Here is a 19655-nt window from a genome sequence, read left to right as displayed (position 1 = left end):
TAGTTGTATGACAATACTAATGCACTGGGGAAAATAACAACCGGTGTTGAATTATGACAGTATGAGAATATGTCATGCCCGCCAACGATCATGTAGGACGAATTTCAAAGTTGACGTTTTTGGAACAGTGTAATACCGTCGTGATTTGCCCACATTCATATGATTCTCCTTTTGCAGCGCCTAGTCAAGTTTACAAAACGTGGTCCAAAGTCAGCAGTCAATAGCACACATAGCACAATGAATACACATACACAAACAAACCATACAACCCACAGTTTTGTGATAAACAGATCACTGGGATTGACAGAAGTAATGGTAAGTACTCGACCTTCTTAAATTCATTAATGACATCCATGTGGAAACTGTCATATGTATTTTGGTGTTAGGGTTTACAGTCATAAACATTGCTACTTTCTTGGCAATAGGTATGTTTGTCCAAGTCAACCCTTTTATTTGGTTGAGTCCCATCCGGGATACGAACCAACACTCTCAGAGTCAGGCATCTAATCGCCAGCACACAAAGTCAGCCATCTAATTTTAACCTACTCAGCCACCGCGGCTTCCACAAAAATGGCTTCCACAGAATCTGTACTTTACTGAGAAAGTGTAATCCCAAATACAACAGATATATGTTACATTTGTTCATTTTCGGAACGGCATTGTGAAATAAAATGTTTAATTGCATGTTCTGGTGTGTTCTGCAGATTCCTTTATATCATTATGGAGATCGAACTACTAGTAGCGAACGAATAACAACCGAGCTATCCAACCGCCCCTTAAATGTGTGTATTTGCTCATTGGACATGCAGAATGTCTTGATTGTTAATCTCTCTATATTTATACACCGCCATGACAGAACAGGAGAACTGATGACTACGTCGTGAAAAAAAACATTATTTGAAACGTTCGAATTAAATGGGTATGAATATCTATTTGTATTTTTCATATCATATTTATATCTCCCATAATTGACACAGCAATAGAAAAACCCTGAAGGACCTGATCCTTCACGTAATACTTATATGTGCAACTGTCACTTGTGGACAGCTCGATTCCAATTATGAAAATTCGTATGTCAGTGAACAAACCTTTTACAGCAGACCCCTGACTTGGACAAAAGGCCCCTGGACTGACCACCGGGATAATTTTGGCCTTATTGTTTGCCTCCAGACATGTTCGCTCTCTAGAGGCTGTACATTTGAGCTTTTGCTTTTGGGTCAGTAGTTGCTACAGTTTACTAAACATCTACATTGTAAATTATAGAGTAGAGCCCTGGCCATACTCCACATTTAGAAACATCTCATTCATAAAATACTGTTTCTGATAAACTTTGATTATTTAAAAGCATAGATTAATAAAATTATGATGATTTGGAACTATTGTTTTTTTGTTTTTTGTTTTTTTATTCATTCAAAATCAGTAGATAGAAATATACAAAGTACATGATGCAACAGGACTTGTACACAACAAAACAGAAATTCATATGGGTTGGCATTACACATATTGGAATCTTCATTATTATCAAGCTGGGAATGTGTGCAGTAGAGATGACCATTTCTGTCAAATTGTTATATGTTTTGATTCTTACTGGCAATAAACTTTTCTGTCTTGAAAATATCACTCAATATTTTTACAAATGTATCCAGTGATAACTTATTTTTTTTTAATACTTGATATATTGATGTATTTTTTACTGGCAAGAAGTATGTGATTAATAAGGTCGTTATTATTTCCGCCAATTAAGACTGTATATTTTGTCAGGGTAAAATTTTCTGATGATTTATATTCAATATATTCTTTCAGTTTCAACCAGAACGTTTTCACACATTCACATTCCCAATGAACATGTATCAAATTTTCTGACATTATATTACCAAATGAGCAAAGTTCATCATCTACTAATTTCATTCTCAATATTTCTTTTTTTTGTAGACAATATTGTGGATAAATTTAAACTGGAAGTCAATCAATTAAGTATCTTTTGTACATCTTCTATATTTTTATAAAATATCTTGCCATGGAATTGCAATATCAAAGATATTTTGCCATGTTTTACATGTTGAAGGTAGGTTTTCAGTAGTTGTAAGTTTATCCTAGAAATATCTGGATCTCTTTGGTGCTGAAAGTAAACCTATCAGTGATGTGTTAAGATAATGATTATGAACAATCAATAAATTATTTCTTATGGTATCTTTCCATTTCTTGGGTATATTTGAAAGAACCTGATAATAGTCAACAATTGTGCCTTTAATTTTGTAAGTTTTCTTAAGTTCACTAAATGACAAAATACCTTGATCATTACACAAGTCTCTTATAGAGTGAATACCTTTGAGATGCCAATGTCTTATAATGAAATTACTATTTTGGAATTGATGATTGAACCAAAGGGTTCGGATAAGATTAGATCAATATCTGTAAAATCAGTTTTATGTGTTTTATAGAATATCCCCCATGCAGCCAATACATCTTTCCAATAGGGATTCATAATATTGACATAATTTTCAATATTGGCTCCAAGCAGAAATATATCTTTGAATGGAAAGATACTAGGGCTAGTACTGCCTTTATTTTGAAAATATTTATGTAAAACTGACTATGAATACCTCTACATTAACCATTCTGAGTCGCCCTTCTTCATATTTTCTCATAAGTACCGTTCGCTTTATCTTATCCCGCTTATCATTCCAGATGACATTATAAAATATATTGTTTAATTTGTCAATGAATGCCTTTGGAGGATTTGGGACTGAAGTGAATACACGCACCAATGATGAAAGTGCTAAAGTTTTAATAACAGTTATTTTCCCTATTAATGTCAACTTTCTTTTCCTCCACTTCCCTAGAGTTCCAGTAATAATTTCTAGTCTTTTTCTTGTATTAATTACCCAAAGGTTATTTAAATTAGGATTAAGCCTTATTCCTAGAATATCAAAATCCCCATTATGCCAATCAAGCTTAAGATCCTGGCATAAAATCATGCTATTACCTGCCATTGAACCTATCCACACTGCTTTAGTTTTTATCTATTATTCATTCTTAAACCAGACATTTTGTAGAAATTATTGAGCGTCAATTGCTGCCCTTAAACTTTCTTCACGCCCATCAAGACATAATTCAGTATCATCTGCATACTGTCCAATTTTATGTTCAGTGTTATTCAATGTAATTCCTTTCATTGGACTGTTGTTATGGATCATTATTCCTACAATTTCAGCCACTAAGAGGAATATATGGGGAGAAACTGGATCCCCTGTGATAAATGACTATTCTGTATAACACATGATGTAGCATTATTGATTAATATTTTGATCCATGTTTCCATATTGGGCCCAAAGCCAAACTTTCCAATTGTTAAATTATAAATTCTTTAGAGACAGTGTCAAAAGCTTTTTCAAAATCAATAAGTAACAAGAGTCCCTTTTCACCTTGTAATTTTGCTTCAAACATAATGTCGTATTATAATCTAATGTTCTCACTGATACACCTTCCAGGTATAAAACCTGTCTGAGTTTCATGAATAAGTGTATTCAATGTTGTTTTAATTATATTGGCTGTACATGTGCTGAGTATTTTATACATAGAATTCAGTGGGGTAACTGGGCGCCAGTTTTTTAACAACTGTCTATTTTTGTTAGCTTTTGGAATACATGTGATGACGCCTCTGTTTATTGTTGGACTTAACATATTTTACCTGAATGTTTCTGATATATATCTACAAACCCAAATATGAAAATCTTTCCTGAAAAATTAAAACAATTCTATTGGGAAACCACCTACTCCTGGGCTTTTGTTATTGTTCATTGATTTAACCGCTTGTGTTATTTCATCTATAGTAATATCACCCTCAAGATTTTCAGCATGTATAGTATTCAGTTTGGGTGTAATAATATCATCAAATATATTAACTCTTTCAACACAAGTCAACAGAGGCATTTACTGCCATGACACCGAGTTCCCAGAGACTCTAAGGTCACAGATGAACCCTATGTTTATGAAGGAAATTATAAGCTTGTAAAACGTTAATACTACTACATCTCATACACCATTTAAAAGATCTAATCCTAGTGTTGATATGTATGAAGCGATTTTATTGGATAAAGATTGGTTACTAATGACGCTTTTTCCATTCGTCACCACTCGCCCCTTTCCGTAACCTGCAAGAAGACTCGTCCCCCTCTCGATATGTGCGAAAATACGACAAACCAATCAAAACGTGCGTAAATGACCACGGTGCTTTGATAAATATAATCCAGAGTACTTAAATCGTTTGTGGCATTATTCCATTGTTAAAAAATCGCGATTGACGGTGAGAGATTCAAACAAACGCACGTGCGTTTGTTAACATAACGGCTCTCATGGGTCCAACTGAGTGTATTTCTGACGATCTTGCGGGCTTGTTATGGAGATTGTACGTGCGCTTCCAACAATTTTAGGAAATGTAATTATGAATCGCTACGAGTTTCAAAACAATAATATTATATTTGTATGTAACTAATCAACTTTAATCTCAAACATTGGGCTTATATTTCACATCTTTGGGGATATTTTAGTCTGACTTTTGTTTTGGTCATTCATATTTCTTTTCAGCGAATTCATTTAAAATTCCACCAGGAGTGTGACAGCAAGATTACACGAATGTTCAGTTTGAGAAATATTTTAAAGTCATTCTTGAGTATGTGCTTTGGGATTTAATGTAGCTGAATTTTTAAAACTTTTATTGGCATATTCAATAAAACAATTCCCATTTGTGATTAGTAAACCCTAATTGGAAATATAAGGTTAACAGCTGGTAATAATTACATTAGAATATGTCTTTTACAAATATGTTTATCTCCTTCCTTTAGTTGTATCAGTTCTTTAAAATAAATATGTAAACAAACCCCCAAAACAACAACCTAGCAATACAATGTACATGTGCTTCGGTGATAATTAAGAAACACTGGAATCAAACAGGGATAGAGTTATCGTTCTTGTTTAAAGTTGTTCTGATGTTCATGCGCCAATATGAACTCCTTTCAGAGGGGCACGAGTCGCTATTCGGCTTGTCCCGGAATAACACGAGTTGGTCACGAATGCGCTTTTTCGTCACAGTCTGCTATAAGGGTCATGATTGGACAAAATCAGACACGTGACCTAAGGCAGCCAATCATATTACGGCAATGGATACCGTTCTCGTAAACGAAAACTTTTAGATTTAGACGAAAGTTTTGGGTAAACTATTCTGAACATATTAAGCAAGAAATCGCTACATATACGTAATTATTGAACTTATTTGACGTATCGTGCTAGGTTATGACCTGTGACAAAAATGCTTCATGCATATATTTTCGCATTAAACATCGTGTCCGAGCGTGAAGATTGAAGCGGGGAAAGCCGAGATGTCACTTGTCAGTGACTTGACTTACATTACATGATCGCACAAAAAGATGGAAATAGTAATTTTAGTGTACGATTGACAACTTTAATGAATGCTGTTGTTGATTTTATTCATTGGTTTATTCAATTTATTTAATGATTTCCTCGAAACATCGTTACTTTGCTCTTTGACAATGATATTGTGGATCCGCTGCCGAAGCATGTGTCCGAGAATCGTTGTTTTCAATAACATTGCGAAAAATAGTTGATAATTTTAATTCTGCCGATAATATTTAATCAATTGCAATTTAATGAGTATTTTCAAACCTTGTGAAATGTGATAGAATTAATGTATGAATCATAAGTCAGGTAGGTTTATAAAATTATGTCTCATTTTGACGTGACTACTGCCTGGCCGATTAATCGGCCTCCGATGTCTGGGGACTCATAACGTTGTGGCCGATTATTCGGCCTGCGGTGTTGAATGGGTTAATATAATCATCTGTTATTTTACCACCTGATGAGTATAGATTTTCATAAAATTGTCTTTGTTAATTTAATATATCCGTACCATCTGATAGAACTTCCCCTTTGTCATTGATGACACTATTCTAAAGCTTACAGGTATAATTTCTATTTTCGAGATGACAGAAATAGTTGGTTGGTTTTTCTCCTTCCTCATACCACTGAATTCTATTTCTTATCTGTATACCTCTTATTTCATCTTCTTTTAATTTTTCAAATTCTAATTTACATTTGGATAGTTCAGAAAGTTTAGGTTCACATATGGTTTGGAAATTTTCTCTGATTTCTTCTTCCATTGCCAAAATATTTTCTTCTAAATTTTTGCTTTTTTCAGTTTTGATTTTTTTGAAGTAAGAAGAGAATGATATTGTTTCCCCCTTACTTTCATTAAAATGTTTCTAAAAACAAAGTGTCACTTATATTAAGTTGTAGTTTAGAATCTTCAATATCACCTAGTTCATCCTCAGTGCAGTTACAGTATTCTAATTTTGTTTCAAAAAGCATATCCTTGACTATATTTACATATTCTTGGTTATCAAGTTATGATGTATTTAGTTTCCAGTCTCCACCACCCCGTTCCTTATTAAGTTGATGAGAAAAAGACACGGTAATTGCTGAATGATCAGATTTATATCCTGGAAGTATTGAACAGTCCGTTGTTATGTTTGCTAAATCTTGAGAAACTAAAAAGAAATCAAGTCTGGACTGTTGTTTAGGGTTTCTTTTCCACCAAGTATGATTTGACAGACATGTGGAGGGAGAGAAATTGTGATGTAAAGAAATACAAATGGTGGAACTATTGTTTACGTGAGGACTCAATCTTTCAGATTTATTATTCCGTATCCTCTGATATCCTTCTGTTATCTGACTAGAATGTTGCTGAGTGTAGTGTTTGAGAATAAATGAGAATATGCCGAACGAATGAATCACTCGTAAAATCTATTATGTTGTGCTGTTATGTACTGTTGACTGGTGGTTCATCTGTGATGCGCAGTATACCAACCAATCACACTGTAAATGATCTCTGTGGGTGACATATGTCAATGAGTAGTTTGTAGGCGCATGATCAGATGTGAATCACTGACAACCATGACGTTTGATATCATTCTGACTGAAAATTATGATTTTGTTGAATCTGGGATTCAAACCCATTGTACCCCAACATAGGTACAATGTGTGAAGCCCATTTCTGGTGTAGACCGCCGTGATATTGCTGGAATATTCCTTAAAGCGGCGTAAAACTAGACTCCATGACACACGTGCTCGTTAGGAGATGCTTGAGCCGGCTCAATATGGATCGCATTGTCAATCTCTCCATATTTATTGACCGCCATGATAGAACTGGAGAACTGATGACTGCGTCGTAAAAAAACAACATTATCTAAAACGTTCGAATGATAGGGGCATCAAATGTATTTGAAGGTAACACTCAATCGTATTTCCATGACTTCCCTCCTCCCCCCCTTCCTTTCCCCCGCCTCTGTGTTTGGGTAAGCCTTGCTCCAAGGCTGTACTGAATGATGAACCCACGGACGTATAGTAATTCTATCCTTCAAAGAGGCAAGTCTAGATAAGCGGACAGTAAAGACCTCAGTCTGCAATTTATTATTTTGTTAGACATTATCATTTAAACTATTAATGTTTACCTTAGAGACTTGTGCAAGTGTATGTTTCACATGGGTTTGTTAGGACATTACGTGAAGTGACTGAATGGGACAGTTGGGTTTAATCTCAGCCAGATTCCAGCAATATTATGATTGAAAAGTCAGTTTGGTTTCAGCGTTCGAAATGTGAATCGCGACAGTAATATATTGTTAAAGCTATCCCGAGTGGCTGGCTGAAAATCTTCTTTATTTAATGCACATGAATATGATGAAGTCAATTATTAAGGTACCCGTGAATATTGATCTTTAGTAACCCATGCTTGTCGTAAGAGGCGACTAACGGGATCGGGTTGTCAGGCTCGCTGACTTGGTTGACACATGTCATCGGTTCCCAATTGCGCAGATCGATGCTCATGCTGTTGATCACTGGATTGTCTGGTCTAGACTCGATTATTTACAGACCGCCGCCATACAGCTGGAATATTGCTGAGTGCGGCGTAAAACTAAACTCACTCACTCAATTATTAAGGTGTTAAAAGTCTGTCCGTAAAAAGTTTCGTGATATTTATTATATCTTGTCACACGAAGATCGTTGCACAAAAGAGGTTAGGAACCATTACAATACCCATGTAACGTTTAACATCTTCAATTACCAATTCTACGGAAGCTTCCGTGCAATTATTACCGATGTGCATTTTGATAATGATATTTTGCAGAGCCAGTGAAGTATGGTGTGTGGCGAGCAGAATTTGTACTTAACTAGCCCTCCTGGCCACCTTTTGAGTGTTCAATCTTTATTCATACTGAAGGCCAAAGGCCCATAGTATACAAGAACATAGTACACAATATCATAGAAAAGAATATAGTCACATCACAATATGTCATATCACATCAAAATGTATCACATCATATAACGTCGCATTACACATACTTTGTCGTATCACATCATATCATATCATACCATGTATCATATAATATAATATCATATCATATATCATATCATATCATTTCATATCATTTCATATCGCACCACATCATACCAAATAACAATATAAGTACATACATTCTATGAATTATTATGTTTATTTCTTAGAGACAATGCCTGATAGATAAAGGTTGACAACTTACGGATAAGAACATTGTCATCAGGACTCATTAACAAAGAAAATTTCACCCTATCGGGATATACAGAATAATATGTTGGGACATTTTTTTCCTTAACTCAAGTAGAATGGACAAATTAAGAGGAAGTGATATTCACACAATTAAGATCACAAAATGTACAAATTCTATGTTCTCTCTCTAGTTTATGATATCTCCCTGTTTCGATGCGATCAGCATTTTTACTTAACTAGCCCTCCTGGCCAGTGACGTTTCAACATTATTCCATACACTGTTTGGTGTAACGCCGTTTCAGCATAATTCTAGCAATATTGTAACGGGGTACACGTGAGATAGATCCTTGTCAGTGTACTCATGATAGGAATCGAACGTGGGTGTACTGACGGAACACTTTAGCCACAGATAAACCCACCACCTTTTGAGTGTTGCAACCTTCCTTTGTCACTGAAATAACGCCTGCTGCTTTATCTCTTGTGAAGAGTATATACACTGTGACGTGTTTTTGCTATGTTAGACTGAACAGGTTGTTTTGATGATGAATAATAGAAAGCCACTGTAATCTGAATTAGACCTCGTTCAATTCGACATCTGGCGTAAATTACCTTCATATACTCTACAATATGTCAATACGAGCTTAAAGCTTAATGTATTTTAGGGCTGGGCTGTAGGGTTAATCAGGGGAGAGTAATAAAAGCTATAGAGGTATTTGTTGTGCGTCAAGATAACATTGATAGCATATAATATTATTAAAAGTCCATTTTATAAATGGATTTGCGGAGGGTAAAATAATTTATGTACAAGGACATGGCGAGTATAAAAATGATTTCACAAGCAGTATTGTGGAATTACGTTTTACATCAAAATCTCAACCATCCATCACCCTTCCCAATCCCGCTTCTGTAGTAAATGAATAGTCACTGTAAATTGTGTTAGTAATGAAAATTCGGATATAACAGAACAGACTGAGGATGAAATGTGAAAATTACACCAGGACCTGATCATTAACAAAAACGTGAAGGAAGCTACTTGTATGATGGACATACACGTCTATTTGTGAGCGAGTCGAGCAATATTATTGATGCATTCAGTGTTCAGTGATATTCACGGAATTACGGGAGACAGGTGCGCGGGTTTGCAGCAAATCGTGTATGTACAGTTTAACACTTGAAACCCAGCATCCCGTTCTGTTAACAGCTGATAGGCTTTCAGTGACGTGCAAAACTTTATTTATCACCCTGTGAAACTGTTCCCGCTGTTCGTTCTCGTGTGCATTTAGCTCTCTCCTTGTTTGAAGAAGGGAAAAGCCTTGTGAAGAGTCCAATGGAGACGAGTCTTACAATAGCAAATATATGTTTGGTTGACGTTGGCCTGATCAGTGGGTATGAGTGAGAGACGTTTGAAAAGACACATGCATCAGTACTAGAAAAGATGACTCAAGCAAATGTATCAAGAATAAGTCTAAATGATTAAGCATAACTCTGTTGTTTGACTGTTTTGTGCGCTATTTCGGCGAGGGGGTAATTTTCGAAAAATCATTAATAACCGTTAAACGACCCATATCCTACCCTATTAAACTTACATTACCACAAACTGCAAACTTTTTGGTATTTTTTCAAGAGAGAAAAAGACCCTTTATTGAATTAGAAGGATGTTGATTCGTTCAAACCAAGCTTCAGTCCAAGAACGAGAAATGGATTTACGGGGGGCGCGGTTAAGGCGCCAGGCTAGTGATCCAGCGAGGTTGAGGTGTCGGGATCGAGCCAACCTGTGACCGGGTGTAAAAACCTTGGAGTCAACTTTGTGTGTAGACTCTTTCAGTGTTGTCACAACCCCTAGTGAACAGTACACAACCCTGTGCACTTGAAAGAACCCACGAATCCGTTGGATATGGCCAGATGGTGGCCACATGAATACGTGCAAACATCTAGTTGCGGGTACAGCAAAGTGTGCAGTGGACAAAGGACTGTGACTATGTGTCCCAGTCCACCCAGGTGTGAATGGGTACCTCAGTAGGATGAGAAAGCCACAATAACTCGGTGCGCCTAGTGGCTGCACGATTTGTATACTCCCCAGGGAGTTAAGATTTATAATAATACGATGTGCCGTTGAGATTGACATCCAATGATCGAGGATAAAAACACCAGCGACTTGAGCATGCACTAGTTGTATAGATATGTGCGCTATATAAATATCCTATCCTATCATATCATAAATAGAGTGACGGGAACTTTGAATCCTTGTGTCAAAGATTAAATGCATAACCCTTAAGAGAACCAAGGGTGGCATTTCTTTATATTTAAGTTGAGTATTTTAGTCAAGTGCACTGGCATTTTTGCAATTCCAGACAGAAAAAAACTCAATTGTCAAAACATTTGATTTTCAACTTTGTACAACTATACCCCACTGCGTACGAAGTACATTGTTCCTTGCTCCAGTACACATGGTGACCACAGATGTAGATAAAAGCTACACAAATCATTCCACATTTAACCTTTATAATATAACTCTGCTTAAGGCGGGGTCCATTGTAGTTTGGTACAATGTGTGAAGCCCATTTCTGGTGTCCCCCGCCGTGATAGTGCTGGAATATTGCTAAACGCGGCGTAAAACCAAACTCAGTCAGTCAGTCAGTCATTGTAGTTTGCACCTCCATCTTCAAAGGTTCTGGACATTTCAACATTGAAATGAAATGAACACTGAGAAAATAACATGTGAAAAGCTGGAAATGCTCTAAGTTGTGAAATTTGAATTTGGGGATATTCCAATTTTGATATCCCCATGGACACTGGTTACTTACTGGTTTCTTTATGTATGCGAGCCACACTTTCTGCTGGGATTGATACAGTCTAAATAAGGGAATTTGGCAAAGTAATAATTTTCTCTGACTATTAACCGAAGCTTCAGGATTTACGGTAATCTGATGGTAAAAGAACCAATTCCATCCCACTGATTTACCAATCAAGGCCTAGATTTTAGAAGCTCTCTTAGCGCTAAGGTAGTAGTCATAAGTGCCATACATTAACATTAACAATAACTCAAAATCTAAAATCTAGGCCCTGGACTAGAAATATAAGACAAGTGAATTTGTTACATCAGTGAAGTGATTGATGTCCGATGAAATACCCTGTTTTGACCTATTGTTCTAATGCCATTGTAGGTTTGCAGGTGAATACATGACTTGCCTTTCCATGTGTTTATGTAGCGTGTTACAGGTGCGGCAGGATACTCTCAGATTTTCGCATACATCTGGTATCATCATTACTCAATGACCCGTGAAAGTCCGGGTTAGAATGTACCTTCAGTAACCCATGCTTGGCGTAAGAGGCGACTAACGGGATCGGGTGGTCAGGCTCGCTGACTTGGTTGACACATGTCATCGGTTCCCAATTGCGCAGATCGATGCTCATACTGTTGATCACTGGATTGTCTGGTCCAGACTCGATTATTTACAGACCGCCGCCATATAGCTGGAATATTGCTGAGTGCGGCGTAAAGCTAACTCACTCACTCATTATTCAATGAATATATGAACATATGTATGTTTGATTACACTGTATCTTACAGTGAATATTCTTTCTTTAAGTTAAACTGTCACTTATATTTTTAGGATATATCGACAAATAGCAATTCAATTTCGTATGAAAGTTTCCTTTATGTCGCCTATCTATCTTAATGATCGTAAGGAAACGAGATACATAAGTTTCAAATGAACTGACGTCCTAATTACTTTTCAAAGTAAAAGATAGAAAGGAAACCTTAGTGATATGTATTATGTCCAGCAAATATAACCAAATGTATTTAATGACATATATTGTGAGAAAGTGTATATTTTCATAAAATACATGCATTTGCGAAAATGTCTTCTGCGGAACGGAATGGAACGGGAATGAAAATTATTTAACTTCCAGCAAGCTTTCAGGCGTCCCTCAAAGTCTTGGTGTAATATCTTTGGGAGCCACTGGACACTTCACACTTTGCACACATTCGTTGAATCGAACCCGGGTCTTCGACGCTTTATCTCTCTGCTACCCCATCGTCCCACATGTACGTGTGGACTAAAGGCACTGCTTGCACACTTCACAAACACCGTGTATTATTCCCATCAGAACAATGGCGTCATGAAAGACGCCACGGTTCCCGAGGTTGATATAACTCTTTCAGGTATCACATGATTAACGTACTGGTAGGATAGATAAGACCAATAAGCGAATATAGCACAATTTCGAATTATGTTTCATGTCATGACCTGTCAAACTTCAGTGACGCATGGATTGGTAGGAGACTCGCCACCAGGGGCTAAAAAGCCAAGGAATCAGATCATTTTATACCAATGTGAGGTTGATGCGTCTCTTCAAAGTGAATTGGTGAATCAGGCATAACACTGCATATTTCTTTATCTTCAATAATCACGCCATATGTTCATGTGTATGCTCTCACATGACTGTAAACGTGAGCCTGTGACGATGAGAGACGATGTGTCCGAATGGACGACGGTACATCACTGACATCACAGACAGGGTCGTTGTTCCACATTTCGATGTTGTACCACAGTCTTCATGGTCGGCAGTGCTGAGAGTCCAGTTCTTAATCTCCCATAGAGCATGTTTGTGACATTTTGGGTCACAGAATATGCCCGAGAGATCCTCCAGTGCAAAAGTTTTTCCCTATTGGAAAAAGCCCTCCATCGTCCAAACCTCAACGTATTAGAGGAGTTGTAGCTGGTGGAGGTTAAACCATATATTCATACTGTGCTCGGTTATTGGTAGTTATGTCATTTCTAGAGGATTGTATGTGTGAAATTAAAAATGGACCGCTTTTGTTAACGCCATATGGTCATAGTTATGAGCACAACAAAATGTGTCTATTTCTCTGGAGAAACTAGTTTTCTTTTGCGATTAGAGTTAATTTAGGTTTGGACACGTTCCTTTGCAATGCTTAGTGGTAGCATACCGATACTAATAGTATGAAACATATTGGGTGCCTCGAAACTTTCAATGTGTATACATGTTTATTATTTTAAGTATGCAATGGCTTCATAATTTGTAGGTCTTTGAACAATGTCAGGATTATTAGCTGTACTAATATAACGTTGAAAAGTCTTGGTATCTAATATCCATAAGTAATATCCTGGACGAGGTTTACTTTGAGACAGGATATTATTTCATTCACCGGTTAATGCAAACACATTTTTAAAATTATTCTATGATTTCTATTTATTTTTTATTTTGTATAATTTTTGACACGTTTTATTAATAGAACCACGTGATGCAACAATGCATTTGAGAGTGAGTTGTTGTTTTTTGTTTCTTTATAACCGTGCAAAAAGAGGGGGAGAATGAAAAGAGTAAGATTGCGGGATAGATACAGGGTTCAGAAAGGATTTCCTCACAAGGAATAAAATGTGTTTTTTTGTGTTTTTTCAAAGAATACTTTCATAACAAGGGAACAGAGATGACCACATTATACGGAATTTTACATCATTTTCGCCGAAAATATGTTTTTCTAGTTTGAAATGATATTTTATGAAATAAATGAGTTGGTTGGTATTTAATTCAGCAGAGTCATATCGTGTTTTGTTAATGTATTTCTTGATGATAATGAAAAGTTAATCAGGACAGTTGCCTTCGGGTCTCCCAGCAGAAAGTGTTCAATATTTATGTCTCGATTACAGCTGGTTTTGTATCGATACCACCCGACAAATTTAGAGATAAGGTGATTTCTTTTTTTAATACTATTCCCTTGAGGCAGCCGTGAGGGCCAAGCATAAAGCGTTCGTTCGTCACACAGAAGGCCCAGGGTCAATTCCTCAGAATGGTTTAGGCGAGCCCCATTTCTGCCCCCGTCCTCCGGTGATATTATTGGAAAGTTTCTGATTTAAAACTGAATATATAAAACAGATATATTGAAATATCTGCAGCTATATAGCTGAGCCTGATCAAAGTCATGTGCAGTGCAATTTCCCATCTTGGCTTCAAATACATAATCAGAGTTTACATGTGAGCCATTCACATTACACAAGTTTATTGAGTTTGTGATGAGTACCGCCCTGGGGCACAGAGCGCTCACCATTTTACAAACATCGTCACTTGATTGTGATTCATAAACATATTGTCACAATATAGTCTAAATCAGACAATACTCACTGTGCTTGTCTCACTGTATTAATGCTGAGGTGATACAGAGACAATATATAAACGTCTGATTTGTCATTTAGTATTTACTTGCCAGTTTTCATATTAGTAAAAGTTTCAACATCTGTGGCTTGTGTTCCACACAAACACATACATATTTTTTTCTGTCGTTCAAAACGTGTAAGATCATTAGCACAAAACTGACAAATCCTGTTTACGTAATATTTTCGCTGAGTCTGGTGCTGATAATATCGACATCCGGGGTGATTTTGTAACGGACGAATTGTTTTCTAACACGCCGTAAGTCCAGTCTGACTACGCAATGACACTTTAAAGTGTGGTATGGTAAATTACCTGGAAAGGGACCATGTGTCCAGCGGAAAGCAGCTCCACCCTGTGAAATATAATCAATGATTTCACAGTAACAACTCATCGGGGGTACCCATGTATGGTGTGAAGATTTTTAAATCGTCATGTTTTTACGAGCTTGTGCCCATGTGTGACATGTTCCGATGACACTATTACTCCATATAAGCCTGCCTTGATATCCGCATAAACTGCACAGCTTCCATTGCAAGAAGAAACAACAAAGATGTAAGTATTAATTTTGATCATGTTTGCATATATTTTGTCTGACAACTTTATTTAAGCTTTTGTTTTGTCTATCACATATAGTTAAGCCCAATATATAAACTTCTGATTTGTTATTTAGTTTTGACTTTCCAGTTTGCATACTTGTCATACTTTCCCTACCAGTATGTATGGCACGTGCTGCACACAAACTCTAAACAGTGCAAAACGTGTTTGGAATATTCTACCAACTTAACTTGGACATGTGCGTGTTTTATATTTATGTATTTGCCATGCGATAACTCTCCTCCTATAACATATATCAGGATCGTATTTCGATTATGTTGAAGTGTTATACTTTCAGTGGTTTCTCCTCCTATAACATATATCAGGATCCTATTTCGATTATGTTGAAGTGTTATACTTTCAGTGGTTTCTCCTCCTATAACATATATCAGGATCCTACTCGATTATGTTGAAGTGTTATACTTTCAGTGGTTTCTCCTCCTATAACATATATCAGGATCGTATTTCGATTATGTTGAAGTGTTATACTTTCAGTGGTTTCTCCTCCTATAACATACATCAGGATCCTACTCAATTTTGTTGAAGTGTTATACTTTCGGATCCTATTTCGATTATGTTGAAGTGTTATACTTTCAGTGGTTTCTCCTCCTATAACATATATCAGGATCGTATTTCGATTATGTTGAAGTGTTATACTTTCAGTGGTTTCTCCTCCTATAACATATATCAGGATCGTATTTCGATTATGTTGAAGTGTTATACTTTCAGTGGTTTCTCCTCCTATAACATATATCAGGATCCTATTTCGATTATGTTGAAGTGTTATACTTTCAGTGGTTACAGGAAACAGTTTCCTTAAAAAAGACCTTGTCCTTCTATGTTTAGTTGTGTGTCGGCTACTCAAGTTGTTATTAATCGAAGGGCATATTATTGTCATTTAAGCTTAGTTGTCCTTTCCAGAGCCTTCAACTCTTTAAATATAGCTCTTATATCAATACATGTACGGAAACGATTAGATTAGGGGTAGATTAGGTCTTCAGCAACCCATGCTTGCCACAAAATGCGACTATGCTTGTCATAAGAGGCGACTAACGGGATCGGGTGGTCAGGCTCGCTGACTTGGTTGACACATGTCATCGCAGTTGCCATACTGTTGATCACTGGTTCCCAATTGCGCAGATCGATGCTCATGCTGTTGATTTGTCTCTTACATCTCACCAGATTGCCTGAAAAGAGTTTTCAAAAAGTCCAAATCTAATACAGCTCCAGGTCCTGATAGCATTCGAAACCGGTACTGGAAACTGTTCCCCTTTGTCCAAACATCAGTACTTTACTGTTTCAACTCTCTCGTGGACGCATGTGATGTTCCTCCATGGTTCTGCAAAGGTCGCACAATACTCCTTCCCAAAAAAGGAGACTTGACTGATCCCAAAAACTTCCGTCCTGTCACATGTTTGAATATAAAATCTTCACAGGTGTTTGACAAATCTCGTGTCATCTTATTGCTCTTCTAATGACATAATTTATAGAGAGCAGAAGGGAGCAAGGAATTGATGTTGAGGGTACAAGGATCAACGTCTTGTAAAAATAATCATTTTGGAAAAGGCTAAAACATATCACCGCAACCTCTCCATGTGCTTGATTGACTACAAAAAAGCATACGACTCTGTCCCTCATGAAGTGTCTTCATTGTATTGACCTCCCTGAGCGACTACTTGATTTTCTCAAGTCTTTAATGAGTTCCTGGCCGACTCAACTTGAGATATACTCTCAAGGGCAGGTGCAGACTTCGGAATCTATTCCAATCAGAAGGGGAATATTTCAGGGGGATTCCTTCAGTCCTTTGCTATTTTTGCTTGTCTTTAAATCCTTTGAGCTTTCTGCTCAATAAAGGGGATGGTTACCATCCCGGACCTCCTCAGCACAGATGTTGGAGGAGTTATTGAGCATTTTGTGGAAGATCAGACCTACACCAGAATGCCCAGATTCAAGAAAAACTTCGGGTTGAGTATAAATCTCGCTTAAAGAAGATCTGGGGCTCAGAGCTAAATGCCTGACACAAGGTCAAAGCCACCAATACTTTTTCTGTGCCGGTCCATTCCTATTCATTTGGAGTAGTTGATTGGACAAAACAAGATATCCAGAGAAGATCATGTCTGACAGCAGAGCCCACCACCCTCGTTCCTCTCTTAATCATTTATATATGCCAATCAATTCTGGAGGTCGGGGTTTCATTAATGTGGAGGCTCTTCTTGATAGAATTCCATTGTGTACTTTTGCACATATTTATTTATCGGATGATCCTCTGGTGACGCATATCAAGACTCATGATGAAAGCAAGGAATTCCACAGCTATTTTAAATGTGCCAAAGTTGTTGGACAGAATCTGAAATTTGATGTTGATTTTGTTGATGGTGATGTACTGCTGGACGGTACAGCAATGGGAGTAAACCAGGTGAAATTATTCACCAAGTCTGCCCAGAGTCGGTCTTTTGTGGGAGAAACGTTAAGAGAAACCATTGCATCTTGTGTTCATGCAGTGTGTGGAACAGAATAGTAATCCAACCGACTCCTTCGCCAGTATGAAGTCGGCTGGTCTTAAATGTGAAACTGAGGCTTTCTTTTTGCTGCCCAGGACCAGTCACTTCCTACTCGCAATCGCAATAATGTGATTCTTAAACAAAAGATCAATATGAAATGAATTTACATGTCCAAAAAACTTGTCAGTGGATGCCCTTCCCTGGCACAAACAGCATATCTTAAAATACATGATGGCATGGCTCGTTGCTTCTACTACATTAGTAATTAATGCCAACTAGCATTATTTTGACAGTACGGGGGTCGTGTCAGCTCATGACGAGTTCACCAATTTAGTGAGTTCTAGTTCACGGTTTAATTAACGAGTTCACTACTTACTGAATTTAAAGTTGTGAACAGTTTTCACACAGAGTATAAATAAAGGAATGATTTTGACCAAAGACCATTCGCAATCATGGCTCACCATGAAGTGTGTGAAAAGTGTTAAAATACACATCAAAAGTGTGTAGAATCACCAAGAAAACGATCTTTAAGTTCATTCTGTCGTCCAACCGTGGAGGAAGAACATTAGTAACTCATCAAAATTTCAGGATATGCATGTTCAAGAACATTAGAAGCGCTTGCTAAAAGACTCCCCCCTTCATGTTGACTGAAAGAGCTTGTTTTGGAGACACTACCCATTCCCTTTCAAATGACGTAATCATAAGGACATAACTTACTCTAATGTTTTCACTAATTCATACATGGTGCCAAGGGTTCAAACTAAACACTGAATGGTCACACAAGTGTCAGCTCACAATATGTTGTAAACAGTACCAGCTTGAATATCTGGACACAATGTTTTAGGCAGATTGAAATGGGGGTGTCCTTAAAAACAGCCCTCGACTAAATATAAATTAAGTAATCCAAATCTGTGAGTGTTGATTATGACGGGAAGTCATCCAATACTATACTGAACATATTTTATATGATATACTTTGAGGGCATACCATTATCCATGAGGGCAGATCGTTTTTCATTTTCTGCAGTTTTGTTAGAAATATTATACCCGAATGTGTTTTGATGACTAATATGTCGTTAAGTACATTTCCCACATATGTGAAATTTTGGATATGACTTTGCTAAAGATTCCTTCAAAATAAAATGGAAGCTTTTCAAACATTGGACATCGAGAACATAGTTAGTCTACGTACCTTTTGATCAACCCTCGTAAATTTATGTGATGTATGTATGAAAAGTGCTTAAAATAAATGTATGTAATGCATGTAAGTTGCTCAATGTGTGTATGAAATGTTTGAAAATTGCCAGTGATTGATTAATTGTATGAATATATGAACGAATGTACGACCATCTTGCAAGCCGTAAATTACTTTTTTTGACATGTCCCCCAGATTTAACCCCCCACTGCCATTGTTTCGCTTATCCTTTATAAATTGGCAAAGGCTAAATGTTGCGCCAGGCCGACGTGCTAGAAGGGTCTGAAATGAGCAAATTAACTCGGTTGTAGGTCTGGCGGTACCTCCCCGGGGAATCGAACCCGTGTCTTCGGCGTGACGAGCGAACGCTTTAACCTTTAGGTTACCCCATCGCCCCATTTACTTTTAGAGAAATGTGGTGTGATATAGTGCCTTTAAGCTTATTTGCTTACGCGCACATCCCTTTCCAGAGCCTTCATCTCTTTAAATACTGCTCTTATAATGTCAATAATACTAACAATAATTTATAAAGCGCAATATGCAATACATTCAGAATATACTCAAAAATTAGGTTAAATTAGATTCAA

General features: G+C 37.0%; 1 protein-coding gene and 1 long non-coding RNA gene across 4 annotated transcripts in view; one reads left to right on the top strand and one right to left on the bottom strand.

Moving 5' to 3' along the window:
- LOC124292501 overlaps window positions 1–19655 on the top strand; it is a 92629-nt gene that overhangs the window by 17416 nt on the left and 55558 nt on the right. The gene's annotated exons all lie outside the window — the stretch shown is intronic.
- Window positions 2485–18292, bottom strand: LOC124292505. Its single transcript, XR_006902465.1, has 3 exons — window positions 18279–18292; window positions 13486–13492; window positions 2485–2593 (listed from the first exon to the last, which is right to left on the bottom strand). It is a non-coding gene; the product is annotated as an uncharacterized LOC124292505 (long non-coding RNA).

Source organism: Haliotis rubra, unplaced genomic scaffold, assembly GCF_003918875.1.
Source record: "Haliotis rubra isolate DU_JTF1 unplaced genomic scaffold, ASM391887v1 Scf52, whole genome shotgun sequence".
Taxonomy (NCBI): Eukaryota; Metazoa; Mollusca; class Gastropoda; order Lepetellida; family Haliotidae; genus Haliotis; species Haliotis rubra.
Note: the sequence above shows the minus strand (reverse complement) of the source record. Positions and strands in the feature narration are given on the sequence as shown.